The sequence below is a fragment of the Tinamus guttatus genome, unplaced genomic scaffold, assembly GCF_059628265.1.
Source record: "Tinamus guttatus ecotype Peru unplaced genomic scaffold, ASM5962826v1 Tinamus_guttatus_pri_ptg000778l, whole genome shotgun sequence".
In the NCBI taxonomy this organism is placed as follows: domain Eukaryota; kingdom Metazoa; phylum Chordata; class Aves; order Tinamiformes; family Tinamidae; genus Tinamus; species Tinamus guttatus.
In genome coordinates, this window is record NW_028289312.1 from 186,663 (window position 1) to 212,114 (window position 25,452).

Below are 25,452 nucleotides of genomic sequence, written 5' to 3' on the forward strand. Positions count from 1 at the left end.
GGGCTGCACACTTAATTTTATTGAAGTGTGAACTAGAATTGTGGAAAATGTCACAGACTGAAACTAGATTGTGACAGGTGTTGTTTAGCCAAAATGTAGACTATGTAATACATTCAGAATGAGGCTGATTGATTGTAGCACAGCTAGGTTTGCGCATGGTTATACTGGTCCATACTTGAGAGCTACCAAATCCTCATAGAGGCTTCTGTGATTTTAATGCTTCAAGTGGAAGTGCATCTTATGTTTGTCCTCTACAAGCTCATTCTGCTTTCTGAGCTGCCACTGTCAGTTTACCAAGTCACTGAAATCCCAGTTACATTGCCAATTACATGGCTACCTACATATTTCTGGATAATGTATTTATGGTTCAGAACTTAAACAAATCACACAAATTTTAGGAGCATATGAATAAGTCTTTTTAGTTGACGGCGTGTGTTATCTCTCAAACAGCAAGACATGTGTTCAATTGACTGAACACTTGGAAGCAATTTGCCAACTTTTCAATGGTGCTTTTAGAGAAATAAATAATTTGCACTTAGGGCTGTCCAAATGGAGGAAGAAGTGTTAATTAAACAAAATATTATGCATATTTGACAAGATTACCAGATAGTTGCGAAGAAGATGTGTGTGTCCCAGGTAGACTGGGCAGGAACATGCTGCCCAGGGCTTGACCTTGCCGTAACCAGGGATCTAGTGCTGTGCAGGTTTGCTCTGACGGGGGGCTCCTCTGCTCTCCTGGCAGCTCCATGTGGGGATGTGTCCTGCACTCTTCCCCATGTCTTTTCGGCCATTGGCAACCTTGCTGGGTCCCCGTAGAATGAAATTGAGCTGATTGTTGTCAGTTTTACTGTTACCTACAAGGCTCTGCATAACAACCAGGAGCCGACAGGAGCTGTCAGTTTTTACTGTGAGCTGCAAAGGCACTGACGCTGTCTATTGGCAGGTATAAGCACGATGATTTTCACTTCAGCGTCTTTGTCACAAGGGCTCCGAGCGAGGATTGTTTCATGCAAATCATGCACAACTTAATGAGGATTTTCTTAGAGCATCTCCCATTCTCCATGGACAAATAGGGCAGTAAATTTTTCCATCCCCTAACAAGTATATAAATGTAGGCCAAATTTCCAAATCTGAGAATACAAAAGTACGTGTTTCTCTTAGTCGTCCACCTACCTGTATGCAAGCATTTCTTTCAATAAAGTGAATAAGGAGATCTATTAATATATCGAGTGTACTAATCACTGTTTTTTTTTTTTTTTTTTTTTAAAGATACTTTAGTCCTGTTCCTATAATGTTTGTGGGATATTGAAGTATTTATGATAGCATTCATATCGCAGGGCATATTTATATTGGAAAGGTTGGATTTGTTTAATTCATTTGCAGTTACTTACCATGACTCACATGCACAATTATGCCTGAAGTTTTGGGGACTGAGAGGAAGGTGTGACTACTTTGTAGCAGTTTATTTTGAAATGTTAACTATAAATAGTTATTTGTCTTGTTCAGGGGCAGGCTGTGAGTTGGATTATGTGCCAGCATATGGGGCTTGTAGCCAGCTTTGTAAGGTGAAATAGTTTGCTAATTTCCTTGAATGTTTCCAGTGATGCCCAGAGTAGCAGTTAGTTGCTTGTTCTATCGATCTGTCCTCCCTTAAGTGGCTTCTGGTTAAGAGAGGCTTTTTATGATTGTCTGCTGTGTGACTTGAGATGGTTTTTGTCAGCCAGAATGTGCCAGTTGCCAGCAGCTGGAGTCTGTGTGCTTGTATGAAATAATTTATTCATGCAGGATAATGCTCCTTAACATTTAACAGGTAATGAACGTGACATAAATTTCCTTCCTGCTTTTAATTTTTCCCTTTTCTCTTCTAATGTGCAAACAGGCAGCTCTGGTACTCTAAATAATAAGTAATTTTTGGCCATCTGTCAAAAGGAAATTTCAATACAAATTTAAATTAATGGTGCCTGAAATTTTTTATAGCTCCTCTAAAAGCCTCTAATGTGCAAAAAATTCTGAATCTGCTGGTAGTAATTAGTGTAGCATGTAATGAGGATATGGGCAATGTTGTACAGTCTCAGTGCAACTTTCGATATGGTAGCAAAATTTTGATTTATACAAGGTTGTGGCTGGGTTTAATTGTGAGAGACACTTTAAAGTGTTTTCTTGCCGATACAGATTATTAAGCAAGGCAGATTTTAGAGCAGCTTGTGAAGTGTGAATTTAGACCTTACTGTAGGATTCAGGTAATTGCAGTACCCCACTCACTGATACCAAGAAAGTTCAGCTGACGTGTTCTGATCCCTCTTTTTGGAAATCTGTTGCCACTAATTCCAGTGTTTTGACTTGTCAGACATCTATTTTCATTAAACTCGGTGTCTTTGATTATGCTTTTCTTGACCCTCCTTCTAGTCATGCCTGGGGATGTAGGCAGCAGCCGATGCACCAGCCCTGGAAGATGTAGACTTCCACTGAAGCAGGCTGATCCGCGGTATGAGATGAGTCCCTTCAGATGAACAGGGAGTGCGGGTGATGGGAAGGGCTGCAAAACAGTTCTTGTGTGCAGGGAGTGTGGTGGAAAACTCATTTGTGTCTCTGTTGAGCACTGAAGCCAAGATCAGCAGCTGGAGCCGTGAAGTAAGACAGGCTGACATCAAATTCTTCAGGCACGATCCCATTGCAGTTTATATCACCCTTCTAAACGCAACGTTTTCTGCCTGATGAAACAAACTGGTCTCTGTTCCTTCCAGATACTTCTTTGGAGTGAGCAGTTTGCTGCTGAAACTGAAGAGGGACTTTCCCATACCATGAGATGTCCAGAAGCTACTCCTAAATAATAAAAAAGCATCAGCACAGCAGGGGCTGCTGAGGAAAGTGGCTTTGCGAGCCTTTTGATTTTTGTGTTGGGTTTTTCAGAATACTTTGCGAAGTTAGAAGTGTGGGAAAACTCTTTGCCCCATTAACTGGGTCACAGCACTTCTTTTTGTGTCGTTAGTAAGGCAGCACATCTGACAAAAGGAAGGGAGGGAGTGACAAACACGAAGGCTTTTCGGAAAGTGTCTTAAGGGCTCTGAGGGAATACAGTGTGTTTAAACAGACAAACAAACAGCTCTGCAGTTAACTGTGTGGCTTTTCACAAAAGAATGTATGACCCCTTTTCATAAGGAATAAAACCTTATTTATTTGTTTAAGATTGTTCTGCATGGATTCTTACTTGAAAGTCATGCTACTCAAGGATTTTTCTACCTCCTGTAGACTTGCTGGTCTAAGCAATGTGTTGCTTGTCCTAGCCCTGGTCCTCGCCTATCCTTTCGGGGACAGGTTTGAAAAAAGTTTCTCCTGCCTCTAACAAAGTTTCTTCTGGAAGAAGGTAAAAAAAAAAAAAAAAAAGTGAGGAAACTAAGAAAACATTTTGTAAAGAAAAGAAAGGTATAAAGGTATAGTCTGTCACAAAGTATTTTAGCACTAGCAGTTTCTTCCTGTGACTCTTGCTGTCTGCAGTGATGTCTGGAGTGAGGCATCCCCCTGATGCTACTTGAGTTGTGGGTCAATCAGGGATAGCCAATGAAGCTCGCAATGTTTTGAGAAATTTCAGTCTTTGGAATCAGTGCCTTGTGCAGAAGGTTGAACTCGTATAACTTTTTTTTTTACTTTTTTGTTAATCTACTTCTATTGTTCCTTATACTCACTTGGCACACCACCTTTTTTTTCATTTGAATTGTGAATTACTCGGGACAAATGGTCTGTAGCAAGGCATTCCAGCGCACTGTGCATTTTGGTGTTGGGGGTTACTGTTTCAGCAGCAATAAGAAGCCCATAATTACAAGCTGCACTCTCATTGCAGGAATGAAATAGCCTTTTTGAGACTCCTGTGGTAAAAGGGCTCAGTGGAAAGGATAATTTTGCTTCTGATACGATGCATCAGCTGTATCTGTGCACATTTTAGTGGAATTTCTGGCCAGCATGGTAATGAACTAGGAAGACTCTGCTAGCACAAATTCAAGTGCATTTAGCAGTAAGATTACTTTTGCCTTAATCTGTGTGAAGGGCAATAGTAATATACGTGTGGCAAATACAGAGAAAGTGGGTTGGTGTGATTCCCATGTTCCATTTAAATTTCTGTTGGCAGGTGTTCCAATGCTTGCTAAAACCTGAGCCTGTCTCAGTTTATCTCCTTGAGTTTTCTGCTGCCAAATGTGTAGGTCTATGTTTGTTAGCATTAAGTAGGTGTACAGTGCTCACTCTTGCAGTTATAATTCGATAATTCTATTTTTCTTTACGTTTTATAAATATAATGTTTCTGGAAAGAACAAAGTGATTTAAATTCAGAAAGTCCAAAATATACTGCGGTACTTCTGGTATTATCAAATGTAATTACGCTCTTGTGATTTCATTTTTTTTTCTACTGGCAGAAGAACACTATGTAAATTGGTTTGGTATATTACTGTAGACTTTTTCAAAATATTCCTGTTTCTTTAAAGTGAAGCTTCCTCTAATAGCATGAGTCTCTCTCCACATGCTACTACATCCAGTAGTACAGTTGTCTGTTACACATCCAAAGTTATAGAATTTGTTTCTGATCATTTTTTTATTTTGCTACATTAACACCATTCAGTTGAAAATCATTTGTTTGTTAAAATTAAAACACATCACATATCACTCAATCCATGATGTAAATTTCTCCATGCAAAAAATGTGACAGCATATGCATTTAGTTTTTTTGTAGGGATTAAGTTGAGCATGTTTGAAATAATAGATCTTCATAGGTGTTTTGTGGGTAGCATTATCAAAATATAATGAGTAACTTCTGTTGGCTTGTTATACGGTAATTTGTTCAGTATTAATTGATATCTGCCTCGGGGCATGTAAACTGTGCAGAGTGTAACAGGTGCCCTAATTCCAGAAAATGTGTTGTAATTGTTTGTTTGTGGAACAGATGAATAAATATCTTTGGGGCATAGCTGGTCCTCAGGTGGTGAACGTGAGTGGATTAATGATGCAATTGGGTGAGACATGCTTGCTTGTTGCAGTCCCGTTCAGTAACTGTCTGCTGAAACAGAACAAATATTAATTAGCAGGGCACTGTTTGTAGTCTTGGTCTATCTTACAGAGATGATTTTGGGGCTCTTTATTTTTTAATAATCATTTTTTGGCTAGATGGCAGGTCATTTGAGTCTCTGGTTTCACCAAATTTTTTTAATGGAATGAACCTTAGGTAAAGAGCTTCCTGCTAGTTCCCCCCCCGCCTTTTTTAAACCTTATTTTATTTTATTTTATTTTATTTTATTTTATTTTATTTTATTTTATTTTCAGTGTCATATCATTTCCCTTTTTAATGAGGTCATCTGGGAATTTTAATTTAGTGTAGTGTATTTCTATGAAAGTAAAAGCATCCACTCAAATTTCAAAGAACTTAGCTGATTCTGCCATGTTTGATGACTTCTCCTGTCCTACACAATAGCTTTTTTCCTCTTATTATAAGCTGTTCACTAGCCCTCATCTTGCCTCTTACCTACCACAGGGTGACTTCTCTTCAGCAGAGTGCTCACGTTTGGGCGAATCCTACAGTGCTTCCTCCTATCAAACTTTGTTTTGCCACTCTGTGGTTTAGAATAACTCAAATATTCTCTCTCCAGATGTTCTCTTCACCCAGGAGGCAAACACTCACATGGGTTGTAATTTCTAATCTGACCAGACACATCTAATTATTTCCATGGCAGCAGATGGTGGTGTTGGTAATGTGGCTTCATCTAGCAGAGCAGGACGAGGAAGTTTCCTGGGGTGAGGAGGTAGCTGGAAAGGTCTTCTCCAGCACAGAGTCTTGAGAAAGGTAACAGCTGTGAGAAGAGAACCAGTGGAAGGAATGAATCTGTTTCTTGTCTTGGTGTCCTCCTTACTGTAATGTAAGAAAGGAGTATAATCATCCCATGGAGGTGGGGATTCGTGGTTTGCTGCAAATTCTGGCGAATGCATCTGGAGTGAAGAGTGTGCATGCAGTTTGGGTTAAATACCTTTTTGTCTATGTAATGAGAAAGTAGTCAACATTGATAACATTTTATCAAAGCAGGACACAAACTAGATGGCTGTTTTCTGCTTTATGGATTTTTCCTGGCTTGGCATTTTTTTTTCTCTATACAGAGCACATATTGTTTTAATTTTAAATTGTCTTTTAGACCGTTAAGTTCAAAGTAATTTATTTTAATGCAAATTAATGAATTCCTCAGGTATTATAATCATATATGAAAAGAGAAGAAGAAAACAGATTACCTTCTAAAATGAAGGAGTGTTTGAAATGTCTTGCAACTTTTTGTCTTATGGTGAGGAGTCACTGAAAACTAATAGTATGTTTGTATTAAGTTCCTTTTCCTCATGCTAGGAAAGAATTCCCAGTTGGACTGTTGTCAGTTTCTTAGGCTGATTTTAGAAGAAGTTGAAGGAAATGAATGATCTGACTGATTCATAAATTATTATGAGACTGATAAGTGCACTGTGAATTTTCTTTTTTTTTTTTTGAAAGTGTAACCATGCCAGCCAAAAGGAATTAGCCATTGAAAGGAATTTGCTGGAAAGTTGTGCCCTATCTTCTCTCTCCCAACACAGTTCTAATTAAGTCAAATAATTAATTAAATATATGCAGCTTGATTAGTTTTACAGAGCAATTTGAAAAGTTCTGTGTTTTCTTAAGTGACATTTGGCCTTTTGAAGAACAAAAAATTGGAAATGGCGAATGTTTTTCAGCCAACTAAAGGAAGAAAATAAAAATGTCTCCATAGCAATAAAGCTTCTTTCTAGATGGTTTCCTAAGATATGACTGAACTAGAAGCAGATGTCTGACTTGAGAATTTTGCCTCCTTCAATGTAAACAAATAACTTCTAGGCAGGTGTTGGAAATAATATGGAAATCCTATTAAGGGGCCCTGGGTTCCTGTCACTCAGGAAGCCCCTGCCACAAAAGGGTTGGTTGTCTGAATAAAAGAGACAGAGTAAATTCTCATTAGGCTTTAGCTTTTCCCAGGAAATGATTGTCTCTGCGTGTTCTTTCTCCTGCGAATCTGAATGTAAGCTGTTTCGTCTATTGATCTATTCTGCCAACCCTCGCTTTCTCCCGCTCTCTTTTGGATTAACACTTAATATGTGCTGCTGCTCTCAGAGTTGTGACATTTGTGATTTTAACCCCCAACCTTCCATCTCCTCACCTACTCTGATAAAACAACAAGCAAAAAAGAAACCAAACAAAACACAACTCTGGCTGCAGTGTCGCAGGCCTGTTGAGAGAGAACGAGTTGGATTAGGGAGACGATAGAAAATCAGTGATGGGGGAGGCGGAGCAGCAATGTCAGAGATGGCTTGTTGCTCCTGCTTGTTTGTGAGAATTTATAGATTATGTTGTAGTCCTTGACACTGCAACATGGGGCATTGCTTTAAAAAAAAAGAGGTTTTTTTTTCGCTTTTGCGGGGAATGAAATTTTGGAAGGGTTTTGATAAAGGTTCATGCTGTGCTTGATTACAGATGATACGCTTTGGGATGCAAAATGAGATTACAGCTTTTTTCATAGTGTGGCTAGGAAGTCTGTGCTTCTTCCTTTCTTTTGAAGTTACTGAGAAAACATGTTGTGTCTGCAGTTAATAATTTGTAATTCTAATTTATCGCTTGTGCTGCATTTGCACTTCATAGCATCAATTTTGGACCCAAACCCCATTGTGCTAAGCACTGTACAAACACAACGCTATCATTTATTAACTTAGGGCCCACAGGTGAAAACTTTAGCAGAAGCCTTTCAGGAATGGACTCTTAGGATATGTTTTCCTGTGTTTCTAGAGTTGGGAACTGAGACCATATTCCTTCCTTCTTGCCTCTGTTTTTTTTAATTTTTTTTTTTTTATATGTGTAAGATGTGTATAGTGATGCTCTTAATAATACTCAGAGGGTTAAATGTGGATAAACACAAAACAAGGCTTCTGAAAAGCCTCACCATTATCATGCAGCATTTCTCGGACTATAGTCCCCGAGACACACTTTATAAAGCCAATAAAGCGCACGCTGGTGGTCTCCTGTTGCCCTAGCAACAGACCATAGGGCACAGTGTATGTGAAATGCATGAACATCTGTGAATTAATCTTTTTTAGTTTGTTCTTTTCTTGGCACTGATTGGGCCACTCCGGCTTGTGCTTGTGACATTGCGTGAGGAGGGATAAGCTGAAGAGTCCCCCTGGGCCCTGCCCTAAGTGGTTGGCAGAATGGAAAGTGAAGTGAGATTTATCCAGGCAGCGCTTTCAGTAGTTGAGGGATTTAGCCTGACAGCACTCTCGGTGGGATGTTATTAGCTTACTTTTGGCTGTGCTGGGAAATGAATAAAAAATTTTCTAGTAAATCTAGGCATTACTGGGTTTATTGGTCTGCCATGAAAAAATAATCTGAGGAGAAAATTGAAATAATCACTTGTGTTTATACCGCAATTTACTGGACTTTACCACTCGTATGGTTCACTCTCATTGGATTAGAGCAAAAATAAGAGAATAAAAATTGAGGGCTAGTTTGTCTCGGGGAAACTGCAAAATGGAGATGAGACGTACAGCCAGAGTCAGCGCTGATCACTGACTCAATGAGAGGCCCAAACATAGTCATGTTTTTAGAGACTCAAAACTTGGGAGGTGAATTCTGCAGGAGGCAGTGATGATGAAGGGTATCTCCCCGAGCAATCGTCCCGTGTGCCAGATCACGTGGAGGTAGTTGGCGTCCCACCATCCCCCGTCTGGAGACCTGGTTTCCCTTCGCCTCCCCACCAGTCTCTTCCTCCCATGGGCACCGTGTGCTGCAGGTTTGATGTTTGTCTCTTTATGTCAGTAGCTGCTGCTCGCTTGCAAACTGCTCCACTCGCCTGTGCTGCCAGTTTCGTCTGTGTCTCTGAGAGGACTGTAGGGGGAACACTGTGTATGTGGTATAATCAGCTAATGCTGGATGCAATCAGTATTTTAATGAAGTATTGAAAGTGAAATGCCTCTTTAATCTGCTAATTGCATTAAGAGGACAACAGATTGCTCTGTATCACATCTTTTTGAGCTACCAGCTTATCAAAGAATACCGAGGTGCTTTTAAGTGAGGTATTACAGCCAGTTGGACTCAACTTGTTTGCATACGAATATTAACAGGCACAGCTGTACCTCTCTTTTTCTGTCTCTCAAGAGGTAGTGGATGCAGCTGTGGGAGTTTCTCTAATGTGCACTTATGAGTAAGTGGGGCTGAGCGGAGGGAGGAGGAAAAAATTTCAACACCGTTTGTTCCTCTTTTTTTGTTTACCGGATGAGTTCTCTGTTGGCTTCTCAGAGAGGCCAAAGAGTGCACGAAGCTGAAGTATTACAAGTCACTATGGTTTTGGTACAAAATAGAAAGAAAAATCTGTTTTCTTTGCAATATTAGTCTTGGTTGGTGAAAGTAATTTAGCAGCTGGCTTTTATTGATGCTGTCCTGTTTTGTCAGACTGGTGTGTGATGCAAGGTTCCAGCGCAGGTGTATGGAAGAAAATTGATGTGTTTTGCTTGCAGTTACATATGAAAGAAGAGTTGCGCTGAGACAGGGCTCTGGGTCAGGCTGCAGACAATACAAAACTTAGAAGTTACAGCAACACATTCCTTTGCTCATTTTATTTTCATAAAAAATGGCCAAACTGCATAGAAATCATTGCTTATGTGGAATTAAAAAGCAAGTGCTGACCTAAATAAAAGAACATCACATGCCTTGTGTCGTTACTGTGCCCAACACTGGAAAGTCATTGTGAATATTTTACTGTCAGTGTAACTGTGTTCCTCTATTTCTTGTCTCGTCTTGCTATGCATTTGCTGAACTCATACCTGTTGATGTTATATTTCCATCCCGCCTCTGCTTTACAGTGTTTCTTGTAAAATATCAAGCTATGGTATATATATATATATATATGCAAATATTTTTGCATACTATTTTCCTTCTCTGAATCAATAAAGTAGTATCTTACTGGGAGGTACAAATATATCTGTAAATGAGGTTTGCTGTCCCAAAATGCAAAATGCAAGAGGAATTGTGCATCCGACTAATTTAAAAGTAAGCGTTTGAAAATCAATCACCAATAAACTTTGTGTAGAGAGATACCATTTTTCTTCCAATCCCTTGAAGTAAAGTATTATTCCAAGTGCACTGTCAGTATACATAATTGGTGTTAAGAGTAGCCAGGACACCCAGCTTTCAGCTGTCCAGGGTCACTTTCGTGTCTTTATAGAAAGCACTGTATGCTCACCACCTACTAAGCCTAAAAGCTTTGTATCACACCAGGGTGTTTGGAAGCAATTAAGTATTTAGCTGACATTCTGTAGGACTCTCAAGCAATTCGCGAGGTTTTCTGGTCACTGTGTGGCCCCAAGCCATGGCAAAGGCTGGAAATTTATTTTTTCATCCTTCTTCCTGCACCATGGGATGGACAATGGGAGATGGCTTCCATGTGGTTTGTCTCTTCTTGCTCTTTATGATGTACTAAGCATAGGACTGTACAGTCTTTCACAGTTAATCTCTGCAAGTTGCAACCTTTTTGATACCAAATACTTTCTGTGCTCTAATACCTTTTATGGTGTTTAGGGCCACAGGGATCAAAAAACATCTACAAATATCTGACTGTGTCAGTGAAGGCACCAGTCTTACCAATAATGATGAAGAAAAGAATAGTGTTGCGTGCTTTTGGTAACTTAATTTATGACAGTAAATGGAACTGCAATTGACCACCAAGAGGAGGAGGTCTGAAATATGTAGGAATAGCTACCCCAACAACAAAGTGACAGAGCGACAGTTGCTTAATAACCAGTGTTTCATTCCTGTTTTGGACAGGAATGGAAAGAAAATTTTGTTTGTCTGAAGATAGTTCTTTATGTTGACAACGCAGAACTCCACAGACTGTTACAATGTAATCAATACTTTTTGTTTTGCAAACAAAATAGGATATAGATTTTAATTATAAAAACAAATATATGTGTTTTAGTTTGACATCTAGGCAGAATTTCTCTTGCTCTTTTACTAAAACTCAAAACTGCTCTGAATTCTCTTTGGAATACTATATAATCAGCATGCACAACTGCTGCTGTGGATGTCAAAAATAAAATATTTATAAGTATTTGATACTGTGTTCTGTCAGAAAATATGTATCTGTCCGACATTAAGCTGTGATGTATATGTAAACTGTTCTTAGAAAAGAAACAGTTGTTCATATCCAGAGTTACTCTTACTAATAGTAAGATTAAATCACAGTAAGCACCACATGAACTCCCTTATTTAAAAAAAAAAGAGTTTAAAACTAATCTGTTAATATAATTGTATAGTGATGACCAAAGCCAAAGAAAATGAGGAAATTAACATCAGAACCTGTCTGCTTTCTGTGCTAAAGAGAGAACTGAGGTGAAAAAAATGCAATGTTTAGCACTTAGGTTCCTGTGACTGGTTTATGCTGCTCTTTGAAAATGTAAACATCAACCCTCATGAGATCAGTAAAGAAAAGCATGTGAGTATTCATCCTACGGGTAAGGAGAAAGAACTGTGAAGGTAGGCGATTAGTAAGAGATCACGTGATAGGGGACAGAAGTGGGGATAAATGTTTCCTCTTTGTGTCCATTTTACTAACTAGTGTGTGTAGTTTATCTACATTTTACATGTTCCCTAGAAATCAGCCGCTTTTAGAGCTTGTGTGAGAGAGGAAAATTCATGGGCTGCAGCTTTGCTATTGCTGTAAAAAAGTCAGGCAACCGATAGACCAATGTGTCAATGTGTATATAACTTTTTTTTTTTTTTTAAATATAGTCTATATATCATGGTACCAGAAGCTTTGAGTAAAAAATAATTAATCCTGTGAACATTAAGCTTTTTAAGATTACAGGTTACCACTGCCCTCTGTTATGTCAGAATTTGCCTAATGTTTCCTTTTCTCCATTGGACATCTGGTAGTACCTCAGAAATATTTGAAGAGCCATCATTTAGTATTTTATGTGAAAAGCCTTGAATAATTCACACAACAAATGATTAGGCAAGCTCTTGTCTGTCTAACTGAATTATTCTGCATGTTTGCTGAAGCAGTAAAGCAGGAGAACAGCATTTCCTTCTCTAGAGGGTTTACTGTGGTAGTATTGACCCACCTAGTTATTGGGTTTCAGCCTTTTGTTGACACTGTTGTAAATGAAAGCAGCCTGGACAGGCATTGAGCAGCTGGGCTGGATAATTGTGAAGGATTCATGCTTGTTGCTGCTACCCCCAGTGTTTGTAGTGGGTTGTTTGCTTTGACTTTTGTTGAACTGTTGACAAAAGCATTAGATACAAATGGGAACAAATAAAGTGGTGAGATGCCAGGAGGGCTTGGCAGTAATGGTGGTTTTCATTCTGACTTAAATGGGGGATGTCGACACTTATCTGGATGGAAAACGGAAGGTGTGTTTAGAGGTTGTGTGCTTCCCCCTCCCAATCCTCCTAGTTTCCATTGCCGTTAAATATGCTTTTGGCAAACACATGTGCATAAAAACGGAGTGGAGGCAATATCGCCGTTGCCTTAACTCTTTGGCACTGCATTTTTTGAAGCTCTTTCTGCCTGTGGATGTCTTGCTGGGCAAATATAGTTCCTAGCCTGGAAAGATTAAGTATAAAAAGAGAGAAAGAGAGAGAGAGAAAAAAAAAAGAGGGGAGGGGGGAGAAAAGAAAAGAAAAAGAAAAAAAAACAAAGAGAGAGGGGGGAGAGAGAGAAAGAAAGAAAGAGGAGATAGAAGGGATAGAGTAGGGAGAAGAGAGGATTAAATAGAGCAGTATACACTGAAGTAGTATAGCCAGCAAAATTGAAGTCATTTACTGGAACGCTTTTAATTTGGTTTAAACAAAATACTCTTTTGTATATTCAAATGGAGAGTAGCTCAGCTGTTGTGAAGCCAGAAAATTAATGGTATTTTTAGTGAAATAGCAAAAGCATGTCAACAACGTAGCTGTGGATGATAATGTTGGCATTTTATTCATGAGGAATTATCAATGCAGGTTACTGGACAACATAGTGTGACTGCAGTGATTGAGCACAGGGGGAAAGCAGCTGTCCTGCTGTAAGATGGTTTCATTTTGTGTTTAGTCTTTCAGGAGGAGAGGAAGGAGAGAGAAAGGAAGCATTTAAAATCATACATCTAAGATGCCTATCCATGTGGTTTCTGACTGCCAGGGTCTAACCTTTTTACCTCTGTCTGACTCATGGTTTTGTCACTCCTTTTTTTTGCCAGCTGTCCTTTTATCTTAATTCAGTCTTGAGGGCTGTCAGAGAATAGAGGGAGAAGTTTAGGAAACCTGTGCTGAAAAGGTAGGTTGGCCCTGAATAAGCTGCAAGCTTTTTCTAGCCTTTTCAGGCTCTCAGTTTTGTCCCTGAACGTTGTTTGCTTGGGACTCTTAATATATTTAATGCATTGTGAAATACGGTTACCTTGACTGGTCATGGAGGAAGTTAGTATATGATCTGGAAGGTCTTATCACTTAGCAGGAAAGGCGCTTTGTATTTGTGATTCCAGCTAGCGTTTTCTTGTAGCAATCAATCTCAGAGTGTGCTGCAGGTCAACTGGAAAGTAGCAAATACAGTTCACAGGGTTGAAGTCACCACTACAGTGAAATGAGAAACTGATTCTGTGCGCCTGTCTGAGGGCATACAAAGGTATTTCTTGCGTCTGCTGTACAGTGTGTCTGGTAGTATCTGAGATGCCAGGGGGCAGGGGGTGGGGTTCAAAGCACCAGAGCTGTCCAATGCAGGATTTTGGCACCTGCCTTTGTTAGTTTCAAGATTTCCTAAAACAAAAATGCCACTGTAGCAAGGCAGTTGTGGCATTTATGGGCCCCACTTTGAGCAATCACCCATGAGTGTTTTTTGTTCCTCATTGTCCTGGGTGCCATATTGTTCCTAGCCGCTTCACACCAACAACAAAAGAAGGGCAGCACAGAGAGAGATAAGGAAGAAATTGCCATTTACTGCTGCCATTGCTACGTTTTTTTTGTAACATGCAGTATTTTTATTGTGCCAACCCAGAGCCCTGTGGACGTCAGCAAGGGGCATTTTGCCCAGATGTTAAATACTGTGAGATCAGGGCCTGAATTTGTTATTAATCCTACAAATATTAAAAGAAAGTGAAGAAATATCAAGCTATTTCCAGCACACATGTACTGGGAGTGATGTTACTGTAAATATCAGCTTGTGCATGATGAATCCCCAATCTTTTTCCCTCTGTCTCTTTAGGGAATACCCTGAACAATTCTGCAGGGAGCTCAAGAAATTCTCATAGCAAATTTCAACCTTAAGCGAAGGAAAAATGAGAAATCTCTGGAAGGCAGAGTCTTGTAGCTCAGTGAAGACAAATATATCCCATGATCATGTCTGTACAGCATTTGGGAAATCCATTTTGGATCATCCAAATTGTGAAAGAATTCACGAGAGAGGAAAAAAAAAAAAAAAAAGCTGGTGAATACGGCATTGCCTTTTATTTATTTATTTATTTTTATCAAGCTTGGATAGTTTTCTGATTTCATGTGAAATGCACTTTCCTTGGTCACACAGAATTTACTCTCTGGGCTAATCTGCTTTGCTCACAGATCTGTAAGGAGGGCCCCAAGCAGTGTTTTACTAGGAGAAGACAGAAGTTGCAGGCATCTGGGACCTGGAAGCGGGAAAGTTCTTTTGGGAAGAATTTGCATTGGAGTAACAATAGTTATGAATGATTACAGGAGTAAGGAGGAGAGAGATAAGTGCCATATTACATAGACTGAGATTCGTTTTGGACTCGCTTAAAATCACAAAATGATTATGTGTCACGGTGCAAGACTTCTTATATCATCTCCTGTCAGCTAGTACGAAAACGTTAAACTGGCCAGGTAGAAATAAGAACAGAGGTGGGGAAGTATTTTAAATAATGTAACACAGGAAAGTGTAAAGTAATGATGCCCTAAATCAGCGATGCACAACCTTCAGCACAGAAGGTCTTTACTGGAAACTTGCCATGAGCCAGTGGACTATACCTGTTTTGCATGTAATTTGCATTGGATTTTAATCAGATGGGCACAACCCTGTTTGTTTGTTTGCTTTATTTATTTATGGAATGTGGTAAGCATAAACACTGCATAATACAATAAATTACAACATGTGCTTTATAGGCTATAATAAAAGGAGTGATGAGGGGATGACTAGGTCTGTTTCTTTTTTGTTGCATTTTTTTTTTAAATCTGGTTATATTGCACATGTGGCTGTCTGAGATAGTCTTATGCATGTTGAAGCACAGGTTTGAGTTCATTAGTCAGGTTTAGCTTTTCAAATTTCAAATTTTCAAATTTCAAATAGAATATGTTAGTTTGAGGGGGGAAAAAAAATTAGAAAGACACACTTCCAGGCAACAGCTTTCCTGTTGAACTGTGTTATCCATGGCTAATTGCGATGGGAGGATAGAGAGTGGGTTTTGTGGGTTTTTTGTTTATTTGTTTTGTTTTGTTTGTTTTTTCTTTTTTAATTTTGTTTGGGGAGTCTTAGTCATGTTTCACGTATAGTGGGCTTAGCTTCTCTGGATTTAGCTGCTGACAGTTTTGCACATGTAGAAGTGTTTCCTCTTCATGTTTATGTGATATAGATTTATAAAAAACTAAGAATGGGCTACGATTGTTACTTGCAGACATGTTAGTCTGCTGGACATTATGATAGGCACAGTATTACAATAACTGGATTACTCTATTTTGTTCTTGTTGTTTCTGATTTTCTTATTTTTTTTTTCCTGCCATATTTGTCCATTTCAGTATAAGGTACTTAATGAAGTACCTCATAATACTGGAGTACCTCTGAATCTTTAATCATCCCAACAACCCTGTAAGGGAAAGATCAGACAAAAGAGCAGATTATGGAGCCTAGATTTCCCACATATAAACACAGTTTTCCATTTTTCCCAATCTCAGTTTCTTGCTCACATTTACCTTATGATCTATTTTTGTCTCGTTCTTCCATTTAAAACCTCTCAGTGGATTTGTGTCCTGTTAATGGCATGTGAACTTTTTTTTTCTTTTTCTTTTTCTTTTCCTTCTTTTTTTTTTTTTTTCATAGCTCATGGTGGGGTTAGATTGCCAGCTACATCATTTTCGGTTAGTATGTGTTTCTCTGTATGTTTTCCTTAAGAGAATCTTTGTCTGAATTTTAATTTCATTTCATTTTCATTTATAGTGGGGTTTTGATTACTTCGCCCTTTGTGTGTTCCAGTTCCTCGGGGCAGCAAAAGCAGCAGAGCAGTCGCTGTGCTGCAGGGTCAGTCACGGAAAGGGCAGCACATACGGATGCAGCATTCTCACATTTGCAGTCATAGGCGCCGCGGAGCTGGTGCTTGCCCGTCGTGGCTCCTGTGCTGACTCTTTGTCTCCAGCTGGAGGCTGTGCTCATGGGGCCAGGTTGCGTTGCCGCTGTAGCCATGTGCCCTACGCAGGCTGGCACACAGCTCTGAGGCGAAGAGCTCCGAGATTCTCGTTTCCTCCTGTGCTGCTGCAGACAGAGCAGCCCAGTATATGGATGGCATGAACGGACTTTGCTGCTGGTGAAACCACCCAGAGGGTAGAGCGTGTAGTCTCCAAAGAAGGATTTCCATCTTCATGCTTGTCCCAGCTATAGAGTTTGAGAGTTTGTTAGACTTTTTCACTATAAAGGCTCCATCTGGTGCTCTAAGTGTCTTGAAATGGGAGTTTACATTTGATGTCAAATCTAAAGGCTATACACAATGAACCGTGATGAATTTATCAGTCCCACTGTATTGTGTAACTTCTTCCTTTACCTCCTCCCCTATAATATACAAGATCTTGTTCAGAAAGGAACAACTCTAATAGTAAGAAGCAGTAGTGAATCAAGATTAAAGATTTTCTCTGATTTAGCTTTTTTGGACAATTTTTAACTCTTACTGAGGGCAATCAAGCTTTTTTTGCAAGGAAGTGCGGTCTCATGCTCAAGCAGCCAAGGTCTTTATTGGTAAACAGTGTTGTGGATTACAAATTGGCTTCTTAAATTCTAGCTAGAAACTTGCTGGCAGCGTTTTGTGTGTCCTCTGCTGATGTCAAAGTCCAAGCTGGCATGTGCTGAGATAACCATAACAGTCAAATCTTGCATTGGTGGCTAGCTATTGAGAAACCTTGGTGTTACCAGATTCTGAAGGCAAAAAAAAGTACGCTAACAAAGTGTTGCAGTCTGGGATTTAATAAAGTTTCTAATCTGAGAAACTCATTTTACAAATTAGAGCTGTACATCATGTGTGTCCCCAACTCTTTTTTTCCTTGTCTTCTCATCATCTAGCTTCTTCAGTCCTGTCTGGATCAATCCTGTCAAGCTGCTACTACTTAGATTCTCACAAGTCAAATAGTTGCTGCCAATACATAAAATCAAGTTACTCGTTTAGTTGCTCGTAAAAAAAAAAAAAAAAAAAAGGGTCTGGTGTTTTAACCTACTCCACACTGAGCTAGAAAGTGTTCATATCTGCTTTTGCATTAGCTCAACTGCAGTGTAGGAGGAGGAAATTTCTGAATTGGGGTGACTCGAGAAGGCTTTCACTTAACTCTGTAACTTCTGAGCTTATTGTGCTCCTTGGGCCTTAGATCTCCACATTATTAATTGGCTAGTGGTTGTTGCTTTGCAATCAACAAGGAAAATACCTGCCTTTGTCATTTTAATAAACTTGTTACGTGTCAGCTTCTCTAGAGGCATCCCAAAGTGAAATAAACATCTTTCATTTTGCTTTATAAATAAATCTAAAAGTGGTTTCCTAGACAACCTTGATGAAATGTCAACGTCTTCTCAGATCTAAACCCACACCATAGATATTGTTATCTTCATCCCTGCTGGGTAATTTGTATGCTGCAAGTTTGTTTGGAAACATGCCTGTTGTTCTTTAAAATACATTTAATGCTAGATTAGAGAATATAAGACTTTTTTTTTCTTCTGTTTCTACAAGCTCATTTCTAAACCATTTAAAATAAAGCGCTTGAGCATGTATGATACTTAAAAAAAATCCTTTCACATGATGTTTTTAAAACATATCAATTTCAGCATTAAAATGTTAGGAATTCGGCCAAGGAAGATTCAACTCATGATTGTATAGTATATGATAATGTACTATACCTGTCTTCCTTGAAAATGATTTTAACAGTAGAGTTGAATCTGGTGAATTAGATAAATTAGGAGCGTTTGCCAGAATGCTGCTTTAGGGGGATTACTGAAGTCTTCCCTTAACAAAAGCAAAGGGAAAGATCGATCGTTTTATGAAGTACTTAAATGAGAGAGCACAGTCTTCACAAATTATCTAAGATAACTCATTTGAATAGAACAGAAGGTCATGTGTGTGCATGCCAGTTATCACACTTAACTACTTGGCAGAGTGTAGGGGGAGTACAAGAGAGAGATTTTTGCTTTTTCTGTCCTCTAGCCTGAATTAAAAATGTATTGGATTCTCATTGCTAACATCAAAACACTTCCAACTAGCCTGAAGTTAGTATTTGATTGTGCTTTTAACATTTAAAAAATTAACAGCATGACCTGTCTAATATAAATAATGAAAGGCCCATCAAAATAAAACCTACTGCTGCTTCTCTTGGCAAAGCTCTGAGATGTTCATGAGTTTGTAATGCATCTGAAAATCTGGCAGAAGTACTGTGCGTTTTACTTTCTCAGTCTTCAAAGTAGGGATTGTCTGTATAATGTACTATTATATACTGATGTAAATGCTTTAATGCTACTAGACCACCACTCTTTCATGTGTTGTGCTTACCAGAATCCTTGATTTAAAGATTTAACTTGACATCAGTTGTTTTTTTTTTTGCAACAGGCAAAGGACCTGAGCAGGGATAACATGTAGCAGGTGCCTAAAGATCAGCAAGCACCTCCATGCATTCCTCTGATTTCTTTGTCTAACTCAGGCCTTCTCTGAGATCAAAGTGTGCGCCTCAAACCTGGCCCCTGCTTGAGTGCTTTCCTAAATAGGAAATTGGATAATTTCCTGAACAAGGGTCTTGGGAACACAAGTAAGTGAGTTTGGATGAAGAGAGGCGGATGTAATGGGCTTGAATGCTATTTGGGCAGAGAGGCAAACAGTAGCACTCAGAGATTGCTTTCTGGAAAGTATTTTCATAGACAGTTGAGAGAACGTTTTGATCAGGACCAACATGAACCAGAATCTGCTAATGCTTAGGAGCACCCAGCCATGCTTTATGCACCAACCCAATTAATAGACCGGTCAGGTAATGAATTCTGTTTTCACTTGGTGCTTTGCAGTGGCTCTGGCTTCCTGAATCATGTAAGGTACAGAAAAAGCCTAAAATAAATTGGGTCTTTAGAAGTCATGCAACATCAGACAAGGGAGGAGATGAGTGAATTGCCAGCCTTTTAGTTAATATCTGGGACAAATGTGAACATGTGTCTTCTGATCGAAGCAATCTGGAAATGAAATGACTTTTTCTTTTCAATTCAAGGTGTTTGTTGTAGTCCTGGGAGCTTTTGAAATTCTTCCACTACTTCTCTGCTGTTCAAGTTAGGGAAAAATAGGACTTTAAAAGGGAGAACAGAAATGAGTCAGCATGGAAAGCGATCATTAGCTCTATCCTTGAAATATTCAATAGAAACTTTTTTTTTTTTTTTTTAACTAATTCCTAGGACATCTCAGCAGCAAGAGAACTCCAAAATATTTTAAATGTAAATGGAATGAAAATGAAAGTATTTTTCCCTCCCCAAAGGTTTCATGCATATATATGAAGTGGAAGATAACACAAATGTGCCCAGTTATGGGTTTGTCATAGATACAACTCTGTTAGATCTAACCAGTAGTAAATATACGGGATGGTGGAGAAAAGTAGCTGATCCATATGTCTGAAGAAAGAAGCTAAATGGAATTTCTTTAAAGTCTCTCTTCAGAAATGATCTGTGTGGGTTTAAAGCAACAGAAAAGGCTAATTAGTGCTAGGTTATACCCATCTAGTCAAAATCAAGAATTGGGTAGGGAATACAAATCCCAGGAGAAAATTGTTAAGACCTATCACTTGTAAAGTGAATCCACTTAGCTATCTCTGAAGAAGATGAAGCTTAAAATTTGATTGTTATTAGTTTGAAACCTTTAATAGGGAAATTATGGGGAGTGTAGGTGTGTGTATTTTTACCTCCTAACCTCCATGGCTGGTACTGACAAGATTTTTATAACCTCTGTACCTTGAGCGGCTGCAGGAAAGTGTTCACATTCAGCTTGGCACAGTGCCATACAGTCCATTTTAACCACTGTGTGAAGTGAAAGGATAACGTTTTACTGTTGTGCTCAGTCTGAAAAGAGGGCTCGAAGCAAAAGCTGGTTATTCTTCACAGGGATTTCTTGATTCTTGCAGATATGTTTTAACGATGTGTACAGACACAGGCCTTTAATGGGCAGCATAAAACATTCCTTCTTCTAGTATTTTCTTACTAGTCTGAAAGTACCCCAATTAGTGTGTATGTTTTGCTTAAGCTCAGTTGCTGTGCAAACACAATTAGTGTTAATATTCTGGAGATGCGTTGGATGGTAGGAATTTGTGTGTGTCGGTCTTCCTTTGAAGAGTGCTTGCAGATACCAAGTGCTTTTCCTTGCCTTGGGGAGTACCGCTGAATCAAGGCCCCTAATACAGGCTGGTGGTTATCATTCTATCTATCTTTCATGCTGGTAAGCCCACAATTAAATTGCTGCATTGAATGCTCCAGCTAGTTGAGCTTTTTCTCTCATCCTGTGATTGTGCGCTCTGGTGCGTGCTATTTTCCCCTAGCCAACTTTACTTGCCTTTTCAGTTTCTATTTTGCTGGAGCTGCTCAAAGTCTGTTCTGAAGGAAATAGCATGAAAGATCAGTAATTGGAACCCCAGATAAACGTTTGAGGAATGGAGAGATGCAGTCCAGCCTTTCCGTGGTACCATTGTGTTCTTCAGATTTGCAAAAATGATGGTTTATCTTCCATCCATCTGCATCTCTGCAGCATCCTTTGACCTCCCTCTTTCAGCATGTCTGATATAGGTTAAAGTAGCATTTAGGTTCTTGTATGATGTGATTATGTAGGTTTCTCCTAGATTTTGGCATTTATTTTCTCAAATGCCAGCAGCGCAGTTTTTCCTGTCTGGTAGCATTTCCAATCTTCCACTCCTTTGATATTGCAGAGTGCTCATCTCTCTGGCATCTTTAGGAACTGGATTCCTTTGCAACTCACCTGTGTCCCTGGGTTTGTTCACTGCATTGCCTATCAGCTTTAATTTGTGTGTAAGCACCTTCTTGTAAATCAGTTTCATTCTTCCCAATTTCCTGTCATCTGCTTTTGTGTGCCAAAACATGGGGGCTCAGTTTGAGGGCAATGGGAGGAGGCTGTAGTGAGGAGTGGTGAATGGGGAGCAAATCAGGTGGGTTTTTTTATGGATTCAAAGGGAGGATTCTTGACAATGCCTGGATTGATACCATCAATTAAATTCAGTATTTACGAGTTGACAGATGCGGAGAAGAGCAGGCTTGATGGTAAATGTAATCTGTGAATTTTGAAGCTTCTGTAACCTATCAAGAGTGTTTAACTCCCTCCTCTGCTCCATCTGTTTCTTATGCTTTTGTTCCTTCAAGAAACCAGGTCCTTTGTTCACATTGTCTTGCTTACCAAAGGATGCTTGTTATTCCTGCTGCACTCCTTGATTTCACTACCTTCATGTGCTTGTGCTAAGATATCCTTTAACCTAAACCTGTCTTTGGTTTTTGTCTCACAGCTATGCTCCTCTACAATTTCATTGCCTGTCTTTAAGCAGTACTGGTTCTGCTCTCCATCCTCCGACATTCACAGTAGCAGCAGCGATTAGGCCTTGCGTGTGCTATGTCCTTCAGTCAGTGATTACTGAAGAAGCTGTATTTTAAAGGGTTTATTGTAAAAATCCATCTGTGAATGTCCAGCCAACAGCCTTTAACACTGCTTTAACCCCTACTTTTCTTGCCACTCTGCACCTGTACACCAGGAGGGCCCAGACAAGCAGTAGCACACGCTGGCAGTATTAAACATCAAAATTTCTGGGTATCCCTATCCTGCTGCATAGCCTACATAGCTTATAGCAAATTGTTAAGTATATGCTGAAATATATGACTGGAATTAACATGAAAGCTGAAGTGAGTTATTGTTCATTTTACCAGTTTATAACATCTAGACTCTGATGCTTTTAATTAGCTTACATTAAATGTCATGTTGGTAAACATCACCAATGTAAATAGTTTACGCAACAGTTTTAAAGGAATTGAAAACATATGCATTATATATATACGTGTATGTATTTTTCTTACGTAAAAGTTTTGAGGACATTGTGCTTGGAAGGCTAGCTGCTGAGCCTGTTCGTTTTCTTTATATTCTATAAAGAAAAATCCTAGATTTTTTTTTATGGCTGTTTCATTGTTCTTGCAGCAGCATTGCACATCTAGACTTTGATGTTTTATATGACACTCTTATCCACTAATTAACTTCATTAATTTTGGAATTAGTGAAGTTAATTAGTGGATAAAAATGCTATATAAAACTTCAAAGTTTGCATTTTAATCATAGTTTGTATTAAAAATAATTATCACACCCTTGATTACCAAACTTGGTCCAATTAGCTTAGGCAAGGTCATGTGATATTAAAAATAGCTTTGTTCTGTATTTTTTCAAGCTAGTTGGTAGCATTTTTCACCAACAATTGAAGGGATTTTGTCTGTTATCTGTAAATGCAGCTACAGGGAAAGGTCAATGAATCAGACAAGTAATGTGATCTTGACACAGCTGAGTGGAAGTTTGGTTTCTGTTTGGGAGCAGAGAGAAACAAGTTGCAAATGAGAGGTGAAAATGTAGAAAAAGTTCACTGTGGCCAGTGGTGTATGTGTTGACAATACCTGGCTATCATCCTGGGATGATTCTGTGACCCATTTCTGAGGAGTCACGCTCCAAGCTGTTCTGCATCCCCCAGTCTGCTGGCCTACACTACATACTTTACACAATAAGGAAAACCCAGTTGTATTGATGAGGAGAGCAGAAGAGAGATGTTGGTAAATCAAAGCAAATATCTCAAAGTCATTGAGACCAGAGTGGATACAAGGGCTTAAAGCAGGAGTGTTAATGGGAATATGGTATAGATACTCTATAGTATCTATAGAGCAGCTCACAGAATTACTCACTCTCCCTTTCTGTAATAAATGTGTTTACATGTATGTAAATGAATATGTTTTCTTAAACAGAAGAACGTTCCCTTGTATTTGGATCCATAGTGAAGATGGTACTGAAGATTTATTATGTAGATATGTTTTTTTTTGATGACTGTATAATATGGACATAGCAGATTGTTTTAGAATATTTCACCTGACTCTATAAGGAAAAGTTGGGCTGAAGAATGAAGAAGCAGCAGATATCATAATTTTACAGATTAGACAAGAGAGCCTCATGAAGTCATTTGACTGTTCCATACCTCTCATAAACTGAGAGTGATGGCATGAGATTTGGGTAAACATTTACATGTAAACACATGTTTGTCTTCTGAGACCCCTGCAAAAATGAGTATGTTTCTTCCTTCACTAAACCTAATGTAAGGCCAGAGCTGAAGGGAAAGTATGTCATTACTCCGAGTCTGATGGCCTTCTTCTTACGTGCTGTGCACCGTTCTGGTTTTGTATCTCAAGGACAATGTAGTGGAGCTGGAAAAGGCACATGGAAAGGTGACTAAAATGCTAAAAAGGGCATGGAGCAGTTGCCTCTCAAGGAGATACTGGAAAGACTAGATCTCTTCCTTTTGCAGAGGAGAAGGGTGAGGGAAGATGTGCCTGAAGTCTGCAAATTTGTAAGAATGTTGGTAAGGTTGATGTAGAGCCGTATTCAGTAAATCCTTGCAGTACTACATGTAGGGGACTCTTCATCCCCTGACTTGCAAGAAGTAACAGTACTTGACTTTTTTTTGCGTGTTTCCTATTTAAACATAAGGTTTTATCTCAAAGAGCTAAGAGGGCTGAGCCACATTCTGGAGCAGTGCCCATCATCATTGATGTTTTTGCTTCATGTACATCATTGGCAGCAATCAACCAAGCAACATTATTATAAAGTCATTTTCATGTGATGCATATTGTATCCATTTTTATAGTTTCTTTTATACTTTGAACAGACTTTATAACAGCACTAATGTCATTCAGATAATTATATCGTAATTGACCTTAGCGTTGAGCATCCTTGGGTTTTACTGCAGTTTGCTTAATACTTCAGGATGGTCAATTATCTCATAATTCCCACTTTGTTGGGAATTATTGTTTTAATTACTATACTCCAAATAAATCATTGTGGAAGAATTGTAAAGTTACGCTGGGGAATGGTCATATTCACAAATGCTTTAAAGAGTTACTAGCCTCATCATAGGGGAGGACTTTTCATGCTGTCATCTCTAGTCATTACTTTTAGCAGGGATTTCATTTAATTATCACTTCATCTACTCAGGCCAGGAGTTAGCAGGAGTTATCTGCGGGAGAGCTAGCATATGGGGAGCTAGGGCTTATAGGGTTTGAGAGCGGATGGAAGACTGCATGATCTAACCATACTGTTTTTTTTTTTTTTTTTTTTTTTTTTTATCTTCTGCCATGTTGCAGCATGAGTCATCTGTCTAAATGCAAATAACTTCCAGTGGAAGTTGAGGTTAAAATGATAGTAGTGAATCTGGATTTTTCAAGCAATTCGAAATATTAATTATCCCAAGTAGACAGCATGCTGATGTTTGCATTGCTACTGGTGAGAATCTTATGGCTTATGGTACAAGAGGTTTATAGCGTCTTCTTTATGATCATTTAATTTGTGTGTCTGGCATGAGCATTCCGCCTGGAGCAGCACCTACGTGGATGCTGATGAATGTTGGAGAGAAAACACACCACTTTGTGAAAAGCCTGCACTTTGTGAAAAGTCTTTGGTGTGTTTTTTGTTGTTGTTCGTTTGTTTAGCTTCATTTCTTTTCTGTTTGTTTGTTTTAAACACTGTGTTCAATACTATACAAAATACAGAGTGAAGCACTGTGCTTCTTGCTTTGTAGTCTGGTTTAAAAGATTCTATGAATTCAGCACCTGAAACTGTTTCAGCTCTTAAGCAAATTATATGAACAAGGAAACATGCTCAGCTTTTTCTATAAATGTATGCACTGAATAGGTTCTTGTCAGCATTTTGTGTTGTATTTGGCGTGAATAAAATGTTCTACCTAAGCAGAAAATGAAAACCTGGTACGTTTTGCTAAAACACAAACTAAAAATAACCCGCTTTCTAAAGAATTTTTTTTTCCGTGTTTCATCCAATTATTATGTATGAACAAAATTGGTGTTTGCTAGTGGGAAAATGCTACTTTCTCTGGTAGGTTAAACGTTTTATTGAAGAAAAACAGCAGTGAATATTTCTCTGTAAATTGCGATATTT

The 25,452-nt window shown here is 38.9% G+C and overlaps 1 protein-coding gene across 2 annotated transcripts in view; it reads left to right on the plus strand.

Annotated features, from left to right (window-relative positions):
- Nucleotides 1-25,452, plus strand: part of LOC104577810 (TLE family member 4, transcriptional corepressor) — a 98,164-nt gene that overhangs the window by 55,561 nt on the left and 17,151 nt on the right. The window lies entirely within an intron of this gene.